Raw genomic sequence first — 21,175 nt, forward strand, 5'->3', positions numbered from 1 at the left:
AATTCAGATTTCTTTTTCTCTTGTCCATTTATTTTGTTTGCTTTCTAATTTAAAATACATTTTGAAACCGTCTGTACACAGTAGGCTATGTGTGCTAGCAGAACTAGACTCCAGTCACGAGTCACAGTGCACATGTTTGTCCACCAAAAAAGCGCCAAAAGATAGAAAATCAACTAGCAGAGCCAGAACTGTTCAACTCCTCTGGAGCCACAGCCAGCAGAGAAGCCGGTTTACTTTAGCTTTTAAACCAGCTGCAGCCTGAGAACTGGAGTGTGAGGGGATGTAACACTAAAGATGGCAGCAATGACAAAGAATTGCTGCAAAATAAACATACATCTGTTGTTAAAAAACTTATATATACTTATAACAATTCGATAATTATCGATATCGAGAAATAAAATAAAATTATCATATCGTTATCGCGATATGATTTTTTTCCATATCGCCCAGCCCTAGCCTAACGTTCCCTACAGTGCCCTACAGTCACGAAATACACTCCAAATACAACTCCAAAACGTTCCTGTAAACATGTTGTGACCTGTGTATTTACCACGTGGAGTAGGCCTGCCGCGATAAGCAATAAATCGATTAATTGCCGCGATAATTAAAATGAATGCAATGATTTTGACGGGCGCGATTAATTGCTATTTGCGCGTTTGTTTTAATGAGGCGGAACCAGTGCCCCTTGCAGTCTCTCTCCGTGTGGGTTGGCCGCTGGCGTTACTACAGAGCACAGCACGGGAGCTCCGTGGGGCAGTAGCAACGCCACATATAGCTTAATACATTTCTCAATAGTGTTGCTCCTTTTAACCAAGTAGCGTTATTTGTAGTGTAACGTTAGAATAACACAGAATAACGTTAATACAATTACATGCATCATTGTTTACAATGAACGGGTGGGGCTAGTCAAAGCACTGGAGACGGGGACAAGTTAAACATGAATTAATTTATTATAACGGCTCGTTTTCGAGTCGTGCTGCAGTGCCTACGCACCACAGCTATTCTATTATATACTGCTTTGACGCTTCCTCCTCATCGTTGATTGCCTGTAGTAGCTGCATCTAACGTTAGTAGCTAACGTTAAAACTAAAAAACACAACCGGACGAGACAAGTTGTCGGCTAGGATAATCACAACAATACTTCCGGTCCGGTCGGTGGGCTTCAAAATAAAAGTCTTAAACCGGAAAAGACGGAGCGGTGGGCTTCAAAATAAAAGTTTTGGGAAATAAATTTCTCAAAAAAATTCTCTAACCGGTCGCAATAATATCGCTTATCGCGATATTTTCGGGGGCAATTAATCGCCCAGCAAAATGTGTTATCGTGGCAGGCCTAACGTGGAGAAATAAAAAATAATTGAATTCGACAATTACGTTTTCTAAGCAAATATACTCTGAACTATTTTTTGCCTAACGACTCCTCTCTGAGCGCAGTCAGTGATTTCAACGTGTCGTCGTGATTGTTGACATTCTCATTCATTCAAAGGATCCGAACCGATTGAAGTTTATGGATACCATAACTTAAAATCCTCTTACCTTGACGATTAAAAGCCTCCCCAATTTAGAAAACAGTAATCCAATGGCTGGTATCAGGGGAGGAAATTAGGCCACTTTACTCTCCAAATGCGAGTATTTTTTACGTTTGGCGAGTGATTCATGAAGTCTGGCGAGTTGACAGTGCCACGAGAGCACTGCACAAGACCCGCGGACATATATAATGTTTAATAAAAGTTCCCGCAGTACTGGCCAACCCGCGGACATATATAATGTTTAATAAAAGTTCCCGCAGTACTGGCCAACCCGCGGACATATATAATGTTTAATAAAAGTTCCCGCAGTACTGGCCAACCCGCGGAAATATAGAATGTTGAATAAAAGTCCTGCGGTACTGGCCATCAGTCAAGGAAGCACTCGCAAACAGATAACGTTAAACACAGCAGAAGATGGAAAACAGACAGACTGACCAACGGGGAACTGCATCCAACCCTAGTACAACCCTAGAGTCTAAGGCAAGGACACATTTAAATCACAGAGGTGTATGTTAGTCTATTGGAACAGTATACAGTAGTTAGCTTCTAGTTAGCGTTTTAGCTATATAGCTGCTTGCTAGCTAACGTTAGCCCTGTGTGTGTGTGTGCGCAAAGCAGCCAGCCCCATGTTAGCTAGGTGTATCTGTTATGATTATAATGTTTCCAAAAACGCACCGGACTACGACGTAAGGTTAGACATTTTATTTCATGCTCAAAAGCCCCTGGCTTGCACATCGCAGTCACGAAAGGGGCTAGGTCAACCAGTGCACAACAGCACACCAACCCAACTGACGTTGCCACAACACTTGACGGTACTTCACAGCACTGTCGTAAGGCCACCGTGCCGTCTTAAAGGCACAGTGAACACTCGGATGCATACACAACATTGACGCGGCTTGACAACCGAGGTTCAAAGTTAACTTGATTGATTGAAAACTTTATTAACAGATTGCAGAATGGGTACAATACAGTACGGCTCAATACAGACTTTCATCTTGTTTACATCAGGGTCCCCCATTTTCAATTAATCATAACATATGACATACACGACATACAGATAGACAGTACTGCTATATCCAGTGACCGAAACTAAACCCCGCCGCCCGCCAGGGGCGGGCTGTTTTTACCTTTGGCGCATGACACTTAGAGGGCTGCCCGCCGTGTGGCGTGTAGACGTGTAGTTCATAACTTCATAACGATACTCTTGTGCGAGTACAGATTATAGCCGCTCGTCTTTTTTTTCTCCACCGCGAGATCGTTAAAAAACTACAAGTCCCACATCGCACTCAAGTCAACGGTCCAATCACAGTAGAGTGACGTAACTGGTTTCATGAGGAAAAAAAGCAAATGACCAATCGGAAGCTATCATTTGGCTTGTTTACTTCCATCTGCTCTAGTCTATATCGGACCTCCAAGAGCTAACGTTACTGTTTAAACAATGACCCAGTCAACTATTCACTTAGTTTAATACATGACGAGGCATTGTCTAACGGTATCTAGCTGGCTAGCTACTGATAGCTGCTGATATCAACAAATGCTCCAGCAATAGTCTACTCGAGTGCATAATACCTCCGGTCCCTCGTTAGCTAGCTTAGCTAGCTCACGTTGATCCATCTGTCCCAGTAAACTAAATTGTCTTAACGTTATCTACCGGGCTAGCAGTAGCTACAGATAGCTCCTGATATCAATGTCTTATAACATTGATTGAATGCGTATTCTAGCTGAGGGCATGTTGAATGTGATTTGACAAAAGAACGGTAACGTTTTAAATAGGTCCAGCTGCATCGCCGCCTTCGCCGGAGAATCCTTGCATGCTGAATGTAGGGTCTAGCTGAATATAGGGTCTAGCTGCAGGGCCGGAGAATCCTTGCTGGAGCTGGAGGCTACTCAAGTATACACACAGACAGTGGAGCTGTTTGCAGATAGCAAGCATTTTGACTTATTGCGTGGTGGCGATGTCTCGCAGATAATACAACTACAAGTATGATTATATAATATATATTTTATTTAAAAAAAATTTTTTATATAAAATATATATATATATTTTTTTAATCAAAAAAATTTTGGCAGGTAAGAAATATGCTTGGCGGGTAGACTCTTCCCATCTACCCGCCACTGGCCGGTGAGTCAAAAAGTGAATTTCGCTCCCTGGCTACATCTATACACTTCACAACATACTTCGGTTTTTTTCTTTCACTGCCCAACCCAGTCCAACCCAGCATCTTTCACTGCCCAGTTCAGCCCAACCCAGTCCAGAATAGATCCCTCTTTCATGTTAATATGTTTTATGCTAATATTGTGAAGAGTAGAGACACTGTTTTTAAAATATTTATTAGCATAAAACATTAATGAGTAGAGACACAGTGTGATTATTACTATGATTGAAAATCAATTTAGACGAAGACATACAAAGAAGTAATTATCACAATTAGCGATTTTTTATTGGCTGGTAAAAAATCTGTTTGGCTGGTAAAAAAAATCAGATACTCGCCAGTTGGCTGGTAAGCCAAAAAGTTAGTTTCCTCCCCTGGCTGGTATTGATATACTGCACGCTAACGGAGCTAACCGGACACTAAAGCTAACCGGACACTAAAGCTAATATAATGAATGACTTCCTTTCTGGGGGGTTTCAAAATAAAAGAGCGACGTCTATAGCAGCGGAATACGTTTATTTTGTACATTATCTAACGTTAACACGAACCTAAACTAACGTTACAACTAACCTAAAGTTAGTTTAGGTTCGTGTTAACGTTAGATAATGTACAAAATAAACTGCCCACAGACACCTATTTGATTTCAAGTCAGCAGCAGCACGGAGTCTCTGGACTTATTTTATTTGGAATATAATTACTATACGCAAAAGTAGCCTAGTTTTAAGTTAAAATATTATAAATCTACATGCCTTGAGGATGTCATTCTTTATATAGCCTCTGCCTATCAATTGTTTTTAAGCTCAATAAACTGACCGGAATTTCTCACATTTGTCCGGGAGATTGAAATCTTCCAGGACACGGAGACCGGCACCAATATTTTCTAACGGAAACCCTGCCATAAACGTATATATACGTTTTTGGATCGTTTTAGCTTTTTTCCGATTTTAATATTCTATTCAATGTCACAGACCTGTATGTTGCCGTTAAAAGGCATACTGGGACACCAAGGGTGCAGTACCGGCCAGATCGTGCTAGTAGGCAGTATTGAGAGTGCAGTAAACCCTGTTCCAGACCGGGTGTTACGCTTAAACCGTTCCGGGCGCAGTTTTCTAGTACAGGGAAGCCTAGGGCTTCACTCGATCGCATTGAATCGTTTTAGGGACAATCGATGGATATGTTGTGCTGGATTATGTCGTGGACCAGATGGACATCAGATGGACCAGGTGGCGATCAAACAATTGGAATATTCTTTTTGGAATACCCCTGACTAGGGCTGGGCGATAAAACGATAACGATAATCATCGCGATAAATTATTTCCTCGAAATAAACATGAAACGTGGTCGCAAAGTTTCGATATATCGATTTTCCAAGCTTGGACCAAACAACATGCTTATGATCCAGTGGCGGTAGGTTGCCCCCTGGTGGAATATAATAATCTATGCACTGGGCCGTGATTACTGGAGTACTGCGTAGAAGAATGTGCGCGGACTGATGACTACATCAACTCGAGACATTCAGTTGTTTTGGTGGTTGGAAATCACGCGGCATAATAACAAGAAACATTCATTCAGACTGTGTTGGATATAACAAAATGGGTTTATATGGATTATGGACTTGGACACATTCATGGAGAATTCAAGCCGGGACCACAACGCTTCTCAAAGGGTTGGCTCGACACGCGACGGCTCCAACTCGTTTCGTCTTCGACTCTACGTTGGTTCTATCGCAGCAGAACAAGTGAGTCTATGAATAGCCCGTCGGCGCCGGCCATAAGAAGTTAATTAAACTTGACGGAAATTAGGGCTGGGCGATATGGAAAAAAATCATATCGCGATAACGATATGATAATGTTATCATATTTCTCGATATCGATAATTATCGAATTGTTATAAGTATTATTTTTTTTTTTTTTTTTTATAAACAACAGATGTATGTTTATTTTGCAGCAATTCTTTGTCATTGCCGCCATCTTTAGTGTTACATCCCCTCACACTCCAGTTCTCAGGCTGCAGCTGGTTTAAAAGCTAAAGTAAACCGGCTTCTCTGCTGGCTGTGGCTCCAGGGGAGTTGAACAGTTCTGTCTCTGCTAGTTTATTTTCGATCTTTTGGCGCTTTTTTGGTGGACAAACCACCGCACATGTGCACCGTGACTCGTGACTGGAGTCTAGTTCTGCTAGCACACATAGCCTACTGTGTACAGACGGTTTCAAACTGTATTTTAAATTAGAAAGCAAACAAAATAAATGGACAAAAGAAAAATAAATCCCAATTTGGTCAGTATTGTCATTTGGACAAGCAAAGCCATTACTTTAAGTTGCAGGCAAGAAAGACAAGTCTGTCCACCACCTCTGGTTTTAAAACTGCCCTGTTGCAGGTCAAAAAAAAAAAAAAAAAAATTTCGATTTTTTTTCATTCGATATCGATTATTAAAATATATCGCGATATTTATCGTTATCGTTATATCGCCCAGCCCTAACGGAAATGTATATTGACGATAATTATCGATATCGAGTTATATGAAAATTATTTTATTATTTTATCACTAACATTTTTGGCCATATCGCCCAGCCCTACCCCTGACCACAGGTAAGGACTATCTGACGTAAATTTCAGCTTGATCCAACAATATTATCATACCGATCCAGCTAATCTGCGTGTGTTGTGGTAATAACAAATGCCGTTACTGGCAATCAAAGCATCAGCATGCATTCATGATGAAACATAATACCTATTATTAGGGGTGGAACGGTATGCATTCGAACCGTACACCGTTCTGCACGACCTCCACGGTTCGGGCGTGTATGTATTGTTCGGTTCAGGGGATAAAAAAAAAAGTCATTTGGCACGGAGCCGGGAGAGGCAGGCAGGCAGCAGCAACAGGTGCTAGTCAGTTTGTGTAAATGGCAAGCACGATATAAATCAATCTTCATTACGACTTTAAAAACATAGCCATTAACATTACATAGGCCTACACACATCTTGCCATAACGTTACCGTTAGCACGGTTTGTACAACAAAACGCACGCTTAACTATGGTAGCCCGCCAGCTCTAATACAGCCAATGAAATGTTAGGCTATGTGTCCACTAATAGCCTTTTTTTCGAGGCGGACCGCTTTGAAAAAAGAAGAAAAAAAAGTTCCAAGCGTTTTTCTGGGTCTCCCCAGAGCTCGCGCCAGCCGCGGCTCCGCCCCTTCCTCGATGAGTACATTGATGAGCGCGCTCCTTTCCAAAAAAGTTGAACTACTTTCAACTTTATGAGCTGGGAGTGCTCCGCCAAAAACGCTGCCGTCGAGAGCTCATAAAACGCGAGGCGCGGCTCTGGGAAGAGGAGCGCGCCTGTCACGCCTGTAGCATAGAAATGAATGACAGAAAGGAGCTGACAACTCATAAAACGTCCCCTATGGACACAAGCCCTTACCGTAGCTACTAGCTAGCGGAGGAGAAAATGGGAGTCTTGAGAGGCAGGGTGTTGAAAGACAACATCCAACATTCAACATCCAAGAAGGCTAACATACAACTGTGTTTACTAACTCCAACCGGGACTATTGCCGCTTTTCCACTGCATGTTATCAACTCGATTCAACTCCGGTAACGTTAGAGTCGAGAAGGTCTGAAGGTAGTGGTACCACACGCTAAATTGTCCGTGCGGTCCCCCAACCCATAGATAGTTCCAACTCACCGAATTACGTCAATCCACCACAGTTGCACTCAATGTTTAAATAATGTTAGTCTAAATAAATGTAGACAGATAATGTACGTATTTTAAAAATAGAATGAACAGAGCAGTGTTGTTTTGAAACGGTACAGTGTGTTAGTTTGATGTATGCTGCATTTTATATTGATGGCCGTCTAATTTGTTTATTTATTTATTTTAAATAACAGTGACACTTTTCCTTTTGATAAGAAATCCAGCCATATTCCTTTCATTGTATTTCAAATACTGCACTTTAATTTCAAGCGGAAAACGAATCTTTCCATTAACTCATACAGCGCCATTGCTTAATGAGCCAGGGGGCGCTAGAACGTCATCGCTTTAATCAATGGGGAGACTGCGAGATTTGCGCGTGCTTAAAATATATCTTATATTATAGCTATGGGTCTAATACACCCGTCGATTGTCAGTGAGTTGCTTCCAGTCAACATGCACAAAACAGATTGTTTTTTCATCCATACATTTCCGTTTTATACCGTTTTGAATATGAGTATAGTTTGTGATTCTTAGTAATCCCAGGAAAAGACGCGATAATAGCGTTTTAGTGGAATACACTAAACACGTAATTTTTTGCCTGATTATCAAATCTTCCTGAAATCAACGCTAGATTATCATTATTATCCTTCCTCGTGCATACATGAAATGGCCCTCTGGTGTAATGCAAAAGAAAGAATCCAATTATCTGATCGCCATTCCAAATACTGCTCGTGGCGGTCCGGGCCAGCATCGCAGATCTAACGCTGTAAACGCTAGTCTGCCGGAGTATTTCAACCCCGCCCGCACGGCTCAGATCGGCCCATAAAAGAAACGACACCATTTCTAATAGAGTGCAATACCGGCTGCAAGGCATAGGCGGCGGTATTTGCCCTTTTGCGAGCTCAGACCCATTCCCAATGATAACATCAGGCTGGATGGATGAAAATGAATGGATATAGCTAATAAAAGAAATAACGATTAAAACCCGACTTTTCTCGTGATTGACGCTGAGCGCTTGGCGAGTTAACCTGACTTTTTCCATGATTGGCGCTGAATGAGTTAAGAACTGACAATCAGGGAATTTAAACATTGTTGACATTGTTTTTTTGTGTTTATCAACACATTAACTGCCACGCTTCTATCCATCAATGTATGATCACTGCCACCAGTCTAAGCCTATGGAGATGTTCACCTTCTTTGCAGGGCTATAACTTTTTAAATTGTATTGCTAAATTGACATTACTATGGCCCATTCAACATCGATTATCTATCGTTCAGGATGTAGGAACGTTATACTTTTTCATTCATAGATTCATACGAAAATACCGTCTAGAATATAAATATGTTATCGTTTTCTGCAGTAATTCCTAGAACGTGAGTTATAGGCATAAACGCATATATAGATGATCAACTGCCGTTTGTTGCCGATACACGTTATATAAAAAATTTGCCCGGTGCACCGAGATCACAAGAGATCCATTTCCGGTTGTAACTCGCCGATCATCCACCAGGCGACAGTATTGAAGCGTTGCAGAGTGTGTGAAGGCTCCCACTGCATCAGACCAGGCTCCGTGAGGGCATTCTGAATACCATGGCGAAAAAATGAAATATGATCTCAATAACGTCGTACGCCGTGGAATGGCAGAATTAGCATGGCTAGGCCTGCCACGATAACACATTTTGCTGGGCGATTAATTGCCCCCGAAAATATCGCGATAAGCGATATTATTGCGACCGGTTAGAGAATTTTTTTTTGGGAAATTTATTTCCCAAAACTTTTATTTTGAAGCCCACCGCTCCGTCTTTTCCTGTGTTTTAGACTTTTATTTTGAAGCCCACCGACCGGACCGGAAGTATTGTTGTGATTATCAGGTACTTTGGGTACCAGAAAAGTCACGTGAAACATTGCAGACCACTGATTGGTCAGAATAGAGACGCGTCTCTAGGATTTCATAATCATTATGTTTGCAGCAGGCACAAGTGCAATAAACAAAGGATACAGTCACTGTGTATTCTGCCTCATTTATTGATTAAACAAAACCGACATCAACACAATTTGCCACCAAGCGGAGAGTTTAGTCTCGCAAAAAGATCGCTGACTTGTTAAGGCTTGTTGTTAGGTTAGGTGCTAATGTTGTGCTAGCGTTTTAGCATGGCTATCGTACATAGCGTGATCAATATAACTCGCTATTGATTGTTTGTATGAGTAACGTTAATGCTAGTAGAATAGACACAACGTGAGGTAATCACCATCCATTTTAAACCGGTTATTACCTAATGCTAACGTTAGCAAATAGACGCGACTGGTAACGTTACAGCTTGTTAGCCTAATGCTAACGTTAGCATAGACAGCCTAGCTAACGTTAACGCTTGTAGAATAGACACAATGAGAGGTAACGTTAGCGTTAGCAGAATAGACACAACGAGGGTCTCGTTAATGTTGTTATTGATTGATTGAAAACTGTGTTTACTCTGTTTGTATGAGTAACGTTAATGCTAGTAGAATAGACACAATGAGGGGTAACGTTAGCCCCACGGAGCTCCTGTGCTGTGCTCTGTAGTAAAGCCAGCGGCCCGCCTCCCAACACGGACAGTGACTGACAAGGGGCACTGGGTCCGCCTCATTAAAACAAACGCGCAAATAGCAATTAATCGCGCCCGTCAAAATCATTGCATTCATTTTAATTATTGCGGCAATTAATCGATTTATTGCTTATCGTGGCAGGCCTAAGCATGGCCTTGAAACACGTTGTACGACTGTTTTGGCGCAGGATGTGTTAACACTGTTACAATTGTGCGCAAACCGAGCTTGCTCACTGAGCTCATTCACCACAAAAAAAAAAAAAAAAAACCAAGGCCCACATGTGGGCCCTCATGAGGACGATTCGTGACACGCCACTTTGCTGACCTCTAGCGGCTCGGGTGTGCATTTCTTATATATAGATAGAAAGAATTATAGCCCTATTTGTTGCCTGTCAATTGCCCTTTCAGGTGACAAAATCCGTTCAGCGGTTCTCGAGTTACATGCCAATATGTGAGGCGTGCGCCAAAGTACACATACCACCCCCGACCTCCGGGGGCTCTAGCTCCGTCAGTCATTTGGCGATATCGGAAATTATTGGACCGGGTTGTAGCCAATGAGTGTGGCTTTCCAATGATACCCCATGATATGATAATTGGGGATCTAAGTATGTTTACATTTTTGGAGTGTTAATTTATTTATTTATAAAAAACAACGTATATCGAACCGAAAACAGTTCGCCCAAAACCGTGATACGAACCGAACCGTCGATTTTGTGAACCGTTCCACCCCTACCTATTATATACATTTGATTTGGAAATAGTAGCGTGTCCAGGGACGAAACGCCAATGCTTTTAGTAGAATTCACGTTGCGGCCTATAGCCAGCCTCCCAGGAATCATTCCGAAATTGTACTTATATTCACCACGGCAGAACGCGCAAACGTATTTATTACATTACCATTGACTGAAGGAGTGCTTGTTGTCTTGTCAATGTAACATAATGAGGAGACTGTAGCCAAAGTAACCAACAAAAGATATTTAATTTATATTTACCATGGCTCGTAAAAGAAGAGTAACGTAATGACAAACAAAACACAGAACTGTACAAACAGGATCAGCATCTCACACAGGGAAGAACAGAACAGTTATACACGGGGATGACGAGACAAGACACACCTGGGTTGATTGCAAATGGATCAGTGCATGTGAGCGGAGCGGGCGGTTTTGACGTGAGCGAGGAGTGGGTTTTAAAATGGGTCGTCGCGACGTCCGGAGCGAGAGTTCTCCTCCGCTCCAATCTGCTCCGGGCCGCTCACACAGTGGTTTAACACTGATGTAATATACATGTAGTACACAGCCGCAGAGCGGAGCGGCATTATGTAGCCGTAATCCCCGATGTTTTTCCATTGACGCTTAGCTCAACTGGTACGCTGTGGAGCCTGCGGTGCGGTTGGTCACAAGTTCGAATCACTTCAAATTTTTTTTTTTTTTTTTTTTACGTTTATCATCTCTCGCTATAAACGTGCATTCTTCCACTGGTTAAGGTTAGGCATTCTTTCGGAGTTGGTTAAGGTTAGGGTTAAGTTAAGGTTAGGCATTATTTCGGAGTTGGTTAAGGTTAGCGTTAAGTTAAGGTTAGGGAGGGTTAAGGTTAGGCATTATTTCGGAGTTGGTTAAGGTTAGGGTTTGTCACAGAGAATGCCTGTCTGTCTTTCTTGACGTGGAGGATGCAGCCTATTTCCGCACTGCCACTCTCTCGCGCTGCCGCGGTCACATGGCCAATCAGAGAAACGCGACGCACTCTTCGGCTGTGATAAATATAGACGCAAACCTGTGATATCCTGTTCAGACTTTGTCACTCGCATCCTGTTAGAAAAAGTTTTGACGCCATTGTTGTTGTCGTTAGCTTACATGCTAACGTTAATGGCAGCGACCATAGCATTGTGGCTAGGCTAGCTATCATCGCTTAATAGAGCTAGTGAATGGATAAACAACGTTATTTAATAGGGATGCTCGATATTGGCTTTTTTACCGATACCGATATTCCGATATTGTCCAACTCTTAATTTCCGATACCGATATATGCAGGGTTTCCCCCCAAAAAAACTGAATCATTTCAGGTAACTAATAATTTCACTGGATGCATTCAAAAGGCTTTCTAAATGTAAGCATTATCTGTGCAAAATATGATAATTAAAAAAGTAAAAATTAACATTACATATCTCTTGTTGTTGAATTAAACCAACATGCATACTTTTGACAATAAATAAAATGAGAATTGGTTCTTACTTGCTTGCCTGGGTAAATAAAGGTTAAATAAATGTAAAAATAATATCGGACATCCCTATTATTTAACATTGCAGAATGGATACAATTACAATGCAGCTCAATACAAACAATTGTTAAGGGGCCCAGGGGGTGTAGACTGTTGTAGTTTGAGCAAATTTACACCATGCTCCAAAAAAAAAAAAAAAATCTGCAGAGCGATGTGGAGCGCTCGATTCAAGGTGAGCGAGCGGAGAGCGACTTGGGGGCGGGGTCAACATGAGCGATTAGCGGAGCAGACCAAGCTTTAAAGAGCGAAGAGCGGATTTCTCGCCCGCACCGATCCGCTCACGTGGCCTGAAATGGATACACCTGGGAGGGAAACGATAAGGACTACAAGACGAGGACAGGGAACTACAACTAGACATAACACGTCACACTGGGAACACCTGATCAGGGTACAAACACACCCCACACGTAACAGTATTCATGAAAAAAGTAATTATTTTTTGCATCTTGGACAGAAGATAGTTACTGTCAAATGTTCATAGTATTGTATCCATAGCTATAATATAGAATATAGATATAGCTCTACAAACAAGGTGACGCACAGTGAAAATATGTAATGGAAACCTGGCCTGGCTAGAACAGGATGGGGAAAGGCCTCTGCCCTGAATGAGTTAAAGACATCTGACAGTGTTTTGAAGTGATTAGGGACACTGCCGGAATGATTGAGCTAGAGATGCTGGAGAAAGACTGCATCTGTCACATGTGAGATCTGCATATGGGAACATTTTAGAGAGTTTGATATTTGAGAAATGCAGGTGATGCAGCACCTTGGAACGAGGCCAGGCGGAGCACAGGTTGATGCCGTATGTACCCGTTCTAGGGCTTCTCCCCATTGCTCTGCAGTCAAAGCCACTCCCAAATCCCCCTCCCATGCCTTGTGTTGTTTTCTTACACAAACTGTGACTCAGCCTTGTAATTCAAAGACTTCTGCCCCACCCCACTAGGGCTGGGTATGGTTTGAAAATGTTTGATACTGGTGCCAATAGCGATACCTGGGATTCGATGGATACCAAAACGATACTTTTCTCGATACCTTTGCTTAGTTATGTGTGTCACATGTGCTGTGTGAGCCAATCGGAGCGGAGGCCTTGTTACATTTTAGATAATATTGGATTGTGGTTGGAACAGGAGAAATGTTATCTCTTGGAACAAACATCTTTATTGGCTCACTAAATGAATGAGATTAACGTTAGGTTATGACTATAACCGAGTTCTGTTAGTTAGGGGCGATGCTTGGCATCACTACTGCACTATCTCGCGTACGTGCACGCGTACTGAATAAACCACAAATGTACCTCTAATACCAGTATTAGTCTGACCACACCCCTCATCAGCTTACCTTCATAAGCAGGTGTGTGGTCCAGCGTTTCCGTTAGCCGGTAATTACCGGTATTTGTCCGGCAAAATCTCTTGAAGTCCGACATATTTAATTTCTCCGGTCTTAATGTCCGGTCTTAATAATTCCCTGAGTCTAAGCACAATTTGATTATTTGAATTGTATTAAAATAGGCTAAAATTAAATAGCCTATGCGATGAACGAAACGATCATTACATTTGTTTCCTCGTTGCTTCTAATAATGACAACGACGTTGTCAGCGAGAGCTTTAAAAACGTAGGTCTCGGTTCGCTTCATCGGACCAAACGCGAACCAAATATAGGAAGTGATTATTATTACCACTGCTCGCAGCACTCACTGCAAAACAAGCACACTGCATCTAATCTCTCTATCTATCTATCTATCTATCTCTCTATCTATCTCTCTATCTATCTATGTCTGTGCATCTTGGGAAGAAGGAAGAAAAAACGCGGCTTATTATTATTACCGAGGCGCGCGGCTTATTATATTATTAAAACGGCTACTTGTGGGCACTCATAAAAACACCGTGGTCTACAAGTTGTTTAGCGAGAGGATGGTGGTAATAATGTGCTTCAATAGAACAATGGATCAATGCCATGTCAAAACTCGGCTCCGCTGATCTGGGCTCCGCAGTACACACACAGACACACACACACACGCGCGCGCGCACACACAGGATCGCAGCCACACACACATTTCCACTGTCCAATAGACAAGCGCCCTTTTCGACCGCGTGACATTGAGGTGGAGAGAGTAGTCACGCAAACCACGATAATGTTGCCGTGTCTCTGCTTTCTCAGTTCTTCGCTTGATATAATTAATACAAATGTCCAATATAACGGAATTCGTTAGCTCATAAAAATGTGATTATAACAGACTGCTGTTTATTGTCGGGCCGACTGCCCACAGACGCGGTCTATTTTATTTCAAGTCAGCAGCAGCACGGAGACGGAGTATCGAGGGACTTATTTTATTTGGAATATATTAATGACTGTATACGCAAAAGTAGCCTAGTTTTAAGTAATAATATTATAAATCTACATGCCTTGAGGATGACATTCTTTATATAGCCTGCCTATCTCAATTGTTTTAAAGCTCAATAAACTATGACCGGAATTAATCTCATTTGTCCGGTAGTTGAAATCTTGCAGGTCACGGAGACCGGCAACAATTTTTTCTAACGGAAACCCTGGTGTGGTCACCTGCTCTCCTCCTTCCCAAGCTTTCACCACAAGGTGAGGACAAGGGCTGCAGCGGCCGTCTGATGCCAAGCATCGCCCCTAACTAACAGAACTCGGTTATAGTCATAACCTAACGTTCTGTATCGTTAGTGGCTTAGCTTGGCATCACTACTGCACAAGGGAGGCCAAGCGGAGCCACTTGGCTGACAAATACACCCCGCTGACAGCCCCCCAAAACCATCAGAACAGGGAGGGCCGAGCCCCCCCGACCCCCCCTAATGGAGGGTATCCCCCCTATTAGAGGCTTCACGGGAAGGCGACGGACCCGACCGTGCGAAGAGGCACTCAAGCAACTTAACGCACAGGGTGAGCAGACCGTGGCTTGACCCCACGACTACACACACGCACAACCCGCATGCCACCCGGGAACGAACGGAGGAACAACCTCGTTACTGCCCCCAGAATCACGGGGCCAAGGGCAAACCCAACCCCGTGGCAAGGCCGTAGCAGCGGAGCGCGAAGGAAGACCCAGACCCACCAAAAGGACTGGACTCCCTGGAATGGGGGCCCGGAGAAGTCCATGATGCCAGCATCAAGACCCCACCAGGCGGGCACGTAGTGCCCCGCCCCCCACATCGCCAGCGTATTCGGACAAAGGCCCCTCAGTTACTGCACCTGGTATTCCCAGGCGGAACCCCATCCAAGTACTAACCAGGCCAGAACCTGCTTAGCTTCCGAGAACGGACGAGATCGGGCGTGTTCAGGTTGGTATGGCCGTAAGCCGAGCGGGCCCCGTCCCCCCAATAGTACACCGCCTGGCACACTGACCCTGCAGAACAGGCAGTCAGCATGGCCGTAAGCACACAAAAAGGTTAACCAACGGAAGCAGGCAGCGCACCGGGGAAAAACCAGGCAACAGGCTGTTAACCCTAGCCTGGAGACTGCGGACGAGACAGGCGCCAGAGGGGACAGCTGAACACAGCCGCCCCGGCGGAAGGAGCGTAAGCTGGCGGTGTTGCATGACCAAGCCTCCATTTAAAAACCCCCACCCAGAGGGGTCGAGGCAGAGAAGGCTGACACGATTGGCAGACGTCACGAACGTGCAGGGGCACCCTCAAACGGTGAACCCGGGAGTTGACACTGCTCCAACACACCAGGGAATCAACCACCTCGGTGTTACCCAATGCGGTGGTTGTTCCTATAACCCCTCAAGAAAAAACTCAAACACACCTGCGGGCATACACCGGCTATACCGCAGTACAAGTGTTTCAGTTTCCAAAAAGGGTTAACCCAGGCCTACGGGTCGCAAACATCACTTCGGACCGGGCCTGGCGGCACGGGAAGCACAGGGTCACCAGAGGAGGTCAAAAAACCACCCCCACAGGCCCCTCTTCGCCATGCGTGAGAGAGGAGCGAAAAATAATGGAGAACCAGCCCCTAAGCACACCGTACCTGGTATTCCCCGGCGGTCTCCCAACCAAGTACTAACCAGGACCAACCTGTGTAGCGGCCGAGATCCGACGAGATCGAGCGCGTACAGAATGGCATGGCTGTAAGCCATGACGACAGTGCTGAGTAAAAACATACCCAACCAGGGTCTCCATAGCGCTTAACCCTGTGACACCCAGACCGACCTGGCATTTTTCCCCCTGAAAAAAGCCCAAGTCCCTCAGGGTACCAGAACAGCAGATCTGCATCCCCGGCGGACAACGGGTTCAACTGATCTGGACCAGCGCGACCAGAACCAGTCCCGTGCCCTAACCACGCCGACATGCCTACTCCAGGAGAAGGGCAGATATGCGTGTTGATCTTAACATGAAAAGAAGGCGCCACCCAGACGTTCGGACGAACCGCGCCTGGTGGCCCACCCCAAGGGCGTGAGACCCCACTACATATGTTCAGATCCATCCCGTCATCATCCCCCAGACATGAACGAGAATCCGTCGACAACCCACCCAGGTCATGGGATGTGGTCGTCGGAAGAGGAAAAACCCCCATCTCAGTTGCTTTATAAAAACGCTGTTCCAACCACAAGCAACCAAGGCGTGCCAGCCAATCGCCTGTTTACAGCGAGCTAGCACTATACGTGCGTCGGGACACACCCCCATCAATGAACAGGCTATTTAGACCTGTCATTGAATCCCCAAGGCGCCCAGGGGAACGACAAGAGGGGTGTGACACTCCCTAACTCCAACACTTCTGGAATAGAAAGAAGGAAGCATCAACAGTATGTATCCCAGTCTACACAGCCGGGGTAAAAAATGTTCACATTTTTACATCCCACCACCCTCCCATAGGAAAGAGACGGGGATCCCCAGAGAGACTTCCCACGCGAGCTGTACAGATTGAAAAGAATATATTGCACCTTGAGCCATGTAAAAAACTGGTTTTAGGGCCTCCGGGGAAGAGGCACTGAACCCATACACACTCAACAAACGAATTGAATCGAATATACATACAATAGAAAAGGACCCTTCTAGAGGGTCCACTCACTTTGACAATCTGAGGAGGAAGGCTCTGTACTCTGATGGAGGCTTCCTCACATGGAAGAAGGAGTCCGAACTCACAGAAGGCCTGAATAGGCGCTTGGTGAGGAGGAGCCCTGACCACCCCCCCTGAAAACAGATCCATCACATGGACCTGAACAGCACACGGAAGTCCTACCAACAGAGACGCGCACGGTGACGTACTCTATGGCGGGGGAATTCCTGCGGTGCACACGCCCAATATACCAGGCCGTGGGACCAGGAACTCCCTCCCCCCCCCCCCCCCCGTAACGTGCCGAACCGCCACGTGACGGGAACCTTGAAGGACAGGGGGTGTACCCCTGACCGACAGAACAATGGGGAGAGGAAAGGTTACCAGTTCACCCCTTCACGACCCCACACCCATGATACGACGTAACGACAAAAAGAGAATATGACACAGTCATAGTCAGCTCTATGAAGCGTTTCACAGCTCCACACAGCGCATGAGCTAACCTGCTATCTGATTTTTACTAAGGAAAAACACAGAATAGAGAGGGCTCCAAGAACCCCGGTCCAACATACACATGTGCTTCTGTGGCCAGTACAACCCAGTTGTAGGTCACATGACACACACAACCCATCATCACCTACAAAAAATGGCAAAAACACTCAACAGAGGAACGCCGTTTTTTTCACAATGAGAGAATACATCATTCTTGATTAGTATCGACCACAGGCCTTGCTAAGCACACATGACAGCAACCAAACCAATTTCCCCTTAGGAAATAAGTTTCTCCAGCAGATTTAGCACAACCTCAGCAATCAAGCTAAGAGTTACATCGTATCCCTACCACACAAAAGACACAATTAATGCACAACATGTCTGATAGGAGGCGATAAAGTCCCCAGGGAACCGGGGGGGGAAACACAATCCTCCTATTTTACCCTCAATACGGCCAGTTAAAACAGGAAAACCTGTTAATGTGTGAACACACTGTTCATTGTCATTACAGTCTGAGAAAGAACATTGTTTTACTCACTTGTCACCAAGCATAGCTTCATAGGTTAGTTGCCTTAGTAGTGAGTACACGGTACACATAAACACCATGATGTTTCTCACACAACAACCAGATCAATACATCACGATCTGCATGGAGAAGCTAACTGCCAGTGACAAAAACAGCTCACACATAACCCGCAACGTATCCCAAATGCATTGCAACAACACACGTTTTGGGAAAAAACACCGTTATTCACAATACATTTAGCAAAGTAAAACCAGAAGACGTGTTATGAGGTCTGGCCAACCCCGTACCTACCCGGAACGCAGATCAGCGAAGTGCAGTCACAAGACACCGTAGAACACAGCCGACCTGTGTTGTTCGATCCGGGCAGCGTCGCCGCTCCAACCAGTCGCTACAGTCCTCTTTGTTGACGCAATCCCCGTCCAGGCTCAGGGCAGGGTCGACGAAACATCCCCTGTCAAGGATGACGTCGCGGTCAAGAGTGTAAAACATGTTAAAATCAAAGCACGTTCAACAGAATAGCATCAAGCCAACGGCGATCAGAAGCGAGCTCCGGCGGCGCGCGAGAAGCTAAGCTACCCCGCGCCAGCCATGGCCCTAGCAGCAAGCTAACGTTTACCCAGCGACCACGACATGCTAGCCCCGCAGCTAACAGCTGACCGGCTAATAGTAGGCCTTAAGCAGGCCATGCAGCGATCCAGCAGGCTAACGCAGCAGTTAACAGCTGACTGGCTAACCGTAAGCTATGAACATGTAAACAATGACATAACACTCACCCAGACAGGCCGCCGTTCTGAACCTCTCCTCACTTTTTAAGAGAAAAGAGAAAACAAGACGTCAACACCGCTTCACAACGGTGAACATCCGGCGGAATCAGCACAGTACCAACTGGCCTGTGTAGCTGACTTCGAACATGAATCTGCCGCTATCGCACATTACATGCACATATCCCCTCGTGAAGGAATACTCTCATTTGGATATGAAAGATGGGGTCTTAACACGGTGACAGAGAGAATCCACTCGTCCAGAACACACAGGGATCACCAGTGTCAATGGTCGCGGCCCACTAGTTAAAACTATAATGGTCTCCAGACCAAGGCCTTCTGTCGCCTAGGCGGCTAAACAAAGGACCCTAGCCTGGGGCCGGTTTCCATAAACTTTGTCAAGTAGCCCCCATAGCACTAACAGACAAGTGGAGCCCGCCAGCAAACACTACTCACCCAACCTGGAACGCACCGCTCCTCACAACAGCGGCATGTCCGACAGTTCAGCTGTGGCCTGACAGGTTTCACCCCAACAAACACAGCAAGGAACTGCAGTTGAGAAGCATGCAGCGGCGTGCTCCCAATACGAAAACCGGTGGAGGGTTTTTAGAATGATCATCATCTTCTAGACACTCCAGTACGAAGACAATATCGCCGTATTTTCTCGAAAATAGTGAGAGAGAAAATAAAGATATGATGTCAACGTATCCTTGTTTCCCAAGCTGTTCCTAATCCAATTTCTTCCATCATGGTGTCAAGTGTGGGGATCTACCGAGGCACTTCTTCCTTGTGGTGAAAGCGAGAAGGAGGAGAGCAGGTGACCACACACCTGCTTATGAAGGTAAGCTGATGAGGGGTGTGGTCAGACTAATACTGGTATTAGAGGTACATTTGTGGTTTATTCAGTACGCGTGCACGTACGCGAGATAGTGCAGTAGTGATGCCAAGCTAAGCCACTAACGATACAGAACTACTTAAGTAGTGGCATTTTGTATCGATTGGCACTGTCATGCAATACCTAAGTAGTTAATCTCATTCAATTCAAAACCATAGTGTCATTCAATACCACATTTTCTGATACTCGATAGTATTGAAGAAATTTGACAATTCAATAAAAGTATCCCCGTCATGCGAGTAGGGTGAAGTTTCACTTAACCTCTTAAGCCTGACGTGTCTGGTACCGGACCCAAGCCATAAATCCATTTCTTTTTTTAAAACTTTATTTTTTAGCGTTTATCGCTTTTCTGGTCAAGCATGACCGACAGATACAGGGTGAAACGGGATATAGAGCAGGGGAAGACATTCTGGCAAATGACGGCGGGTCCGGGAATCGAATTCGGGAGTCCACCAGATCCGTGACGCAGCACGGTTTTCCCCGACGCAGAAATAGCGCCGAGATATGCGGTGAGCTACTGGAGCCCCCCCATAAATCCATTTCTACAGACTATGAATTAATGTTGCGTTTCTTTTTTTTTATTATTATTGATCTTTTCCCCCCTCCATTTTCCTCCGATTTTCTCCCATCCCAATGTTAGTCGTATGCCAATTCGATGAAAGAAGGCGGAGCAATTTCCATTATAAAAAAGTAACTGTACTTACAGTAGATTTCATTCACGGTTTGTGGATCACGCCTGGTGATACTAAATCCAGATTGACCTCTACCATTGGAAAGAGAAGATTTGGCCCGATCCATAGATGTGTGACTTGGCTATAATAAGGTAATTTATAGGCCTGATATTCTATATTCTATAATAATATTATAATATAATAATTGCATGTGTCCGGATGGCAGAATTCAGTACTGTATCTACAAAACCTTCTGTTTAATCATCTTCCCTTTATTCATTTGCTTAGAATTTCTGTACACATGATCTCAAGAAGGTACTGAACAAGCTCAGTTTTTCATGTCTGGTAATTTTTAGCATGGTGTTATTCACCGTCAAAGATGAAGGGACATTTTTTTTTATTGATATTCTCCTTTTGGTTCATTACAATTTACTCAAGCCTAGTTTTCAAGTTTTCAAGTTTCTTTAATAGTTGTCATACAGAAGTACAGAATACTTTCATACAAAATGCTTCTTACTGTTACGCTCCAGAGACTGTGCTAGACAAGATAGTATCAAATAACATAGTATAGCATGTAATTTAGAAGTAG

At 44.4% G+C, this 21,175-nt stretch overlaps 1 protein-coding gene across 1 annotated transcript in view; it reads left to right on the plus strand.

Annotated features, from left to right (window-relative positions):
• The window catches only part of poldip3 (polymerase (DNA-directed), delta interacting protein 3), a gene marked incomplete at its 5' end in the record, with an annotated part of 106,936 nt that overhangs the window by 76,638 nt on the left and 9,123 nt on the right, over positions 1–21,175 (plus strand). The gene's annotated exons all lie outside the window — the stretch shown is intronic.

The sequence above is a fragment of the Notolepis coatsorum genome, assembly GCF_963971535.1.
Source record: "Notolepis coatsorum genome assembly, chromosome: 14".
NCBI classification, from domain to species: domain Eukaryota; kingdom Metazoa; phylum Chordata; class Actinopteri; order Aulopiformes; family Paralepididae; genus Notolepis; species Notolepis coatsorum.